Consider the following 7,305-nt stretch of genomic DNA (forward strand, 5'->3'; position numbering starts at 1 on the left):
ACTTGGCGAGAAATCCGCCTTTCATCGCCTCTTCTGCGTCTAGACAGAGATCGCTGTCTAATAGCTTGTCGATAAAGGGCACGAAGGAAAGGAAAAATATATTTATTATATCTTCACACCACGACGAGGTCGATTTATATTTCGTCCGAAACATGGACTGTCTGATGTTTGCCTGTATTTGTCCGTCCTTTTTTTGACTTCTTCTTTTCAGTTTTTCAGATGTATGAAAAACTTCAGTATACAAAACAAATTACATGATACTATTAAACATTAAACACACTTAAACTAGGAATCTTTTGTTTTATATTGTTATTGCAAATTATTACCAATCAAAACAAGTGACACGATATTCTCGTATGTGCGGAGGACTTGATTGTTGAAATGGATTGCACCCTTATGTTTTCTTATTTGTAAAGTGCGTTTTCGTCATCCGGAATGAATCAAAGTCGAAAACAAACTATAAGGAGCCAAATGCCCAGAATTCCAGTCATCGTATCGACTGCACCGGCGCGGCATTATCAAACAAGATATTGCCATTGTCTGTGCCAACAAAGTGATGAAGGCTGTCTTTGATGGCGGCAATAAAGCAGATTTGCACAGAGAAGGTTTTGATGTTTCCTAATTGTGAACTTGATGCTTGTGCTGTTGGGGAAACAATAAATACCCAATTAAGGATGTATTCACCGAAGTGATGCTGGAGATATTTTATTGTCTCTTCTCGGAATTAGCTTTCAGCAAAGTCAGCATAACACTTTTACTTTGATCACGAAGAAAAAAAGAGGTTATGTCATACACAATGTTTTGAGAACACAGTAGACTACTGCTAGCGGTTTGAGAAAAGAAAGGGATGTATGAAAGAAAAAAACTGCGGATGGATCCAGTACAAAGAAATAAAGTATTAACAGCGGTATGGCAGTCATTTGGCAGTATTGGCAGTCTTCTGATAGTATGGCAACAATCTGCTAATCCATTCGGAGATTTTTGATAAAAATTTGGGAAAAAATATTGTTATAAACTGTTTTTAAAAGACAGTCTCTCGCCATTGCGATTAAGCTTCAACTTTTATGACACTCCAATCTTTGCTGTCCTCAAACTTTGTGAAAGTGTTCAAACACTTCAGCTGTACAGACGCTTTCATCGTCCTAAAGTGACAAGTCTTTTTCTCTATTGGTTCCGCAAATTTAGCCTTCACCGCTGAAAAGGAATTCATTCATTTCTAGTCCTTCTGCAACCAGAAGGTTCTGAGCTCCTTTCCGTCTACTCCTGGCAGACTGGGAACTATAGCATCTCACTTGGTCTGAATGGCGATGGGTAGTCCTGTCTGTGGTGTGAAGGGGAACAGGAAACGCCTGAAGACCAAAGAGATTTTGAATATACTACTCACGATGTACAACAATACAAGTCGTTAGTCATCGGGGTTGTCCGTTAAAGGTTCCCGAGCTACAGTGCGGACTATGGGACTGACTGCTCAAGGAGTTATTCAGAAAACATCACTTTCTTTCTGTTGGAACGTTTACAGCTCGGGAAAAGAAAAACACTTACAATCAACATTGTCAATCAACACACCTCGTTCGTGTACACCATCATCATTCATAGCATCATCATCATCAATCATCATCTCATCATCATTTCATCATCATCATCATGTTATTAGTTTTTGTAAATACTATATCAAGAGATGGTTTTCATAAAGAGAGAGATAGGTTTACACCTTTCGGATTAATGTTAACTAACACTTCTGTATAAGTATAAATGCAATTCAAATGTCTGTTGTTAGACCCAGTTTAATCAGAAACTACACGTTGGCTAAGTAAACATTTCTAGCAAAGATGTTTCTTTAAAATGAAACGTAAGCCGCTCACTGAATAATATTTGTTCTAAACGAGTGGCATCCTTTCTTCCATTTGCTCCGTTTTATTATTTATTTTTATTTATTTATTTTTATACCTATACTGTGTTCACGGCAAACTTGCATTCAAGCATGAATAAAAAGTTTTCAAAAAGTAAGAACATTCTACAGGGCATTACAACTTTATGGCTAGAAGGCATTAAGATATTGTTTTTCTTTATTGTAAACTTCCACATTGCTAGCAACTGGAAATAACACTTCACATTAATATTGATTGTAACAAACGGCGGCTCCCTCGTCGATCCCATTGTTGCTGAAAAAATATCTCCTGGATGATAATCACAGGTATACGGAAAAGAAAAGAAAACTGATTCGACCACAAAAATATATGTAAAGGATCGCTAAAAAATTTTTTTTTAAATACAGCAACAAAAAACCCGCCATGAAACAAATATAGCAAAACACGTGCAAGACGCATGCTTTAGGATGCAAGAAGAGATTAAAACAAAGAAAAAAGAGAGAAAGAGGTCTCAGATCGGCAATGTGCTGAAAACATTAAGACATATTTGTTTCACCTCCAATGTATAAGTCTCCATCAGGCTTATAATATTAAAAAAATGTTACTGGTAACAGCAATCTGTGAAAGGGAAAACGGAAGTGGACGATGTGGCGAGGTCGGCAGAATACCGAAACACGGGTGTGTGTGATGCGGTAGCTAAGATGGTATTCGTAATTGAAAAATATTCTTGTTAGATTGTGCTGGCACCTTAAATCATCTTTCAAAGATCAGAAGCACACATAGCAAGCATCTCCTACTCGTACCCAGTCCCACACGCTAAAAGAAGTTTTTTAAAAAATCTGACACAGGAATAACTAACCTACGGCACCACTTCTGAAGTTAGGCTCTGCTGCCTTGCCTATTATCTCCCTCCTGTTTCACCCAATTAAGAGTGAGAGTAACCTCTTGCTCTCCGTTTGGAGTTCACCACTTCTCTGATGCCCAGTCTCCACCTGTTTAAAAACTGTCCAGGCTCAACGGGTCCTAATGAAATGTGGCAGCGAAAGGTCCCGCCCGCCCGTTCCATCCTAGAGGAGGTCAAAGTTCATCTTTGCTCTACACTAAGCCGTCCATCTTCATCACTGGTCCTGTTGCACAATGTTCACATTATCATCAGACAGGAGTGCCACCACGGCACGGAATACAAAGCCGCCGACTTTCATCAGATGTTGTCCATCTACTCCTCTGAACATTTTTGTTAAAGTATAGCTGTGATGACAAAAGGAAGACTCTCAGAGATTTTTCCAAGTACTCCCCTGGACTACAGCTCACGTGACTATGAACCGTAAGGTGGAAGCTTTTTGCCTGTACACGGAGTCAGCAGCGGGGGGATTGCCCCCCATGACGATGTAGCCATGACGCTCGCCTGACGCTGCACGCGGCGTGTTTGTGGAAGTCTGTTGGCAACTGGGCAAGGAGTGGCAGGTCCTCGTTAGCCAGGACAGTTACCTCCCTGTCATCACCACCCTGGGTATCGACCTCTCGTGTCTTTCACAGAAATCATCAATGATAATGCCTATGCATACCAAATTAAGCTCATTAATCCCCGAGAGCTTGTTTCACTGCTGTGCTGCTTCTTGGCTAAAAAAAAAAAGATAATTTTGACCTTTTTTTGGGAGGTAATGCGAATACTGAACCCTGAATACTAATGCTGCCTCTCTCGCGAATTGGCGCTCTGGTCTCGTCATTGTCTTTGTCAGTCCAACCTGTTTATTTTCATGGTGAAAGGCCGACACTGATGGGTAGATAACAAGACAGTTTACTATCAACTCTGTGGCATTGACAACAAGTTTCTTCTCGAGTTCTCTAAATGTCTATCGGACTCATGTTTGCCAAGCAGGTTAAAGACAAGCAGAAATTTATATTATTCGACTATAATTATATTAAACGATGGTTTGTCTGCATGGTCAGAGAGACAGTTGTTATTTATGTCTATCATTAATATTAATTAGAGAATTGTTGAAAATATATTTAGTATAAAACAAAAAGGTAGACAGTGACAGAATGCGAGAGGCTGAGTGTACGACAAATAAAGAATTTTCTAAACTGTTTACTATTATGATAACAATAGAAGAGAAATGTTCAATCTAAAAAAAAAAAACAAACAAAAAAAAAAAGAACACAGTTTGTTTTCCTATTCTCTCCTCCCACCCAACACATCCCGGGTATGCAAATCAAGCGTCCACCTCCATCACCAGCAGCGCGGGTCACGTGTGGTTCACGAAAGCAGACGACAGGCAGCCATCGCTTGGCGCCGCAGTTGTTGGAGTTGCAGAGAGCAGACGCACACCTGGCTGCCCTGGTGCTGCTGAGCATCTTACCAACACAGATGCCAATATTGCCAACACTGTTCACTTTTGTCCAGCCTGGAAAATTCCAGCATTCGTAGAGAACTCCCTGTTGAGATGCGGCATCTGTCCCTACATTCCTCACACACTGTAGCATCTTTCATCCTCTCTCCTGTAACCTTCTAGTCTTCAGTTTGTGCAGGCGAGGATAGATAAAACAGAACTCTTGTTTTCTTTTCATCTCTCCGAGACATGTTATTTGTGAGGAAAGATATACACTGGCTGGGCGCGTCGTACGCCCAGAAAAAATTCTTCGGCGCCATCCCATGTTGAGTAAGCGAAGTCTGGAACTGAAATGTATTCATACATCTCGCTGCTTGGTCTAAAGGTTTTTATAGTTAATTAAATCTTTGCTGATGGTGTATTCATTCCTTCATTCATTTTCAATTGTTTATTTGTTGTTTTTATTTGTTTTTGTTTGGTTGGTTGGTGGTTGGTTGGTTGGTTGTTGGTTGGTTGTTGGTTGTTGGTTGGTTGGTTGGTTGGTTGGTTGGTTGGTTGGTTGGTTGGTTGGTTGGTTTGGTTGGTTGGTTGGTTGGTTGGTTGGCTTGGTTGGTTGGTTGGTCCTATCTCCTGACACCTCTCATTCTTTCAATCTATCCCAAGGCTCAGGATAAACTTTCTTAAAAGCAATCTTTTAAAGGTTTCTGGACAATGATGCTTCTTTTTACCGGACTAGTGAAGCAGAGTCTGTCTACACACTGAGCAAAAACCAAGTAAATAAAGAAACACACAATCGAGCAGAAACTTTAAAACTGAGAATCGTTAAGTGTGTCCTTCACCGACCTGCATGTTGTTTCCTAAAAAAGCACTGAATAACACACACACATACAACAACATCAAGTTTTACATTTGCTTGCAGTTGACATGGCCAATTCATGGCAGCCACGAACCAGCAGGAAAGCCCATTTTCAAAACTATCTTAGATGGTCGTAAAAACCGAAGACCCTGGCCCATTAGTAAATAAAGTCATTACTGCAAAAATAAACTTTCAAAGACTTTCCGTTTCTGAGCTTATTCGTCCTTTTACAAAAGACGCACCGTTGACAGAATTATGATGTAAGAACACTAATAGGAGTGGATTATTTTTACTTTGTCTTTTAGCGGCAGGTGTTTGATCTTGTGTTGAATTATAGGTTTGGGCTAACCACCGCCATGTCACCGTAGCAGCTGCACGTACATCAGACAAACCGCGTTTACACACAGACAGCATCTCCGAGATGAATACAGAAAAAAGCTCTGAGGCGTGACTCGCATAAATTAACATCCAAGCAACGGACAAATAAAACCATCAGGCTCTAAAATATTTTTACAAGTCTGTTTAGAGACAGGTGCATTTTTAGACTGCCTTGGGCCGTAGTTTTACTTATCAATCGTCGATGCAAAGAGAAGAGAACTGGATGTGCAAAGGGAGGACAACTCTTCCAGCAGGCAGCCTGGGAGTAAAATGAAGCAGATCTCCCACTCTGGTCATTCAACTATCGCCAGTAAAACCCAGGATAACTGCTAACTGCGTCTGGGTGGATGGTGACGTCACCAACCGCTTGGCGGGCTGTTTACAGCCATTTTGAAGTGTCACGGCTCCATGGCTACAGGACAGGATCAGTGGCCGGGTGGCGAGGTCAAGCGCGGTTACGACTGAACCTCGCAGGACGGATTTTCATGACTTCATGCTCCACTGCTGTTGCGGAGAGAAGGGAGAAGATTCCTAGGTTCAAAGGTCACTGGAATGTTTCTTGTTGGAGAATTGTTTTCGAGACCCCTGTTCCCCGCCCTCCTACCCCAGGAATGGGTTAGTGATTTATCATGGAACGTTACCATGGTGTCAGGAGAGGGTTGGGTCCCGCCTTCCGTGGACTGATCGTGGTGAAATATTCAGGATTATTGCCATTTGCAGCCAGTCATCTGTTGGGTTGTTGACTTTTTACTTCATTTAGTATCACGCAGCCTGAAAAGATAAGAGTATGACAGAACGAGAGAGGGTTTGAGTGGAGGGATAGAGGGACCGACAAGGTGTGTGGGTGGAGGAGGGGTAGGACAAACTGATTGTTCGTATTAATGTCAAACGTAGACATCTATCCCGAGGCTCGATTGGATTGCAAGATGCTTTGCTGCTGATGATAGCGATAATGAGGAAGATGGATAATAAGTAGAAGGAGGACGGTAGATGGCGAACCGGTAGCAGGAGTTTAATGTCTCTCTCTCTCTCCAGGGTATACTGAACATGAGGGATTGATGTCCCTCTCTCGAGGGTATACTGTATACCTTAATCCAGGGTATACTGTATGCAGCACCAGTCATCATCATCATCATCATCATCATCATCATCATCATCATCATCATCATCATCACAATAATAAGAAGTATTATGTGGCAATAAGTAGACACACTGATGATGTCATCAGACGTAGGTCTGCTCAAGGGGCTTCACTCTGGCCGACTCCCTGTCTCTCAATCTTCACACCATCGGGACCTGAGGATCAGCAGCCGACCGCCAGGCTTGTGAGTCGCGTATCGACCAGCTTCTTGTCTCCCCCAGACCGCACATCGTGCTTCTCAGCGGCATTTCTCTCCTTTACTCCTCCTTTTCTCTCTCTCTCTCTTCTCCACACACACACACACACACACACACTCGGGGTGTGAGAGAGCCAAAGTATCGCTGTTCTACTGCTGGCTCCTGTTCAGTTAGTGATACGAAATGATTAATTGCAGAACAACATTGACATATCTGATGACTTGCTTTCATTTGGATTTCCGTGTGATTGATCTTTGCATCAAGACATTGGCTTTTCACTACACGCGCCCTGGGTATGTCGCTGTAGTCAAAATAAACCCAGCTTAGCTAAAAATAAACTTGCTAAAAACTTATTGAGTAAATAAATAAACAAAAATGTTAACTGAGGTCAACTCTAGCAATTTCGCCCTCACTCTACCTGTCTGGATATGTTTTGTTACCTTCCGCTTGAATGCCTCGTGTTCTTCCTTTTCTACCACTCCAACCTTTTCTTCCTCCTTTCGACTTCTCCCTCCTCCCCGCAGGGCGAGATCAC

Source organism: Pomacea canaliculata, linkage group LG5 (genome assembly GCF_003073045.1).
Source record: "Pomacea canaliculata isolate SZHN2017 linkage group LG5, ASM307304v1, whole genome shotgun sequence".
Taxonomy (NCBI): domain Eukaryota; kingdom Metazoa; phylum Mollusca; class Gastropoda; order Architaenioglossa; family Ampullariidae; genus Pomacea; species Pomacea canaliculata.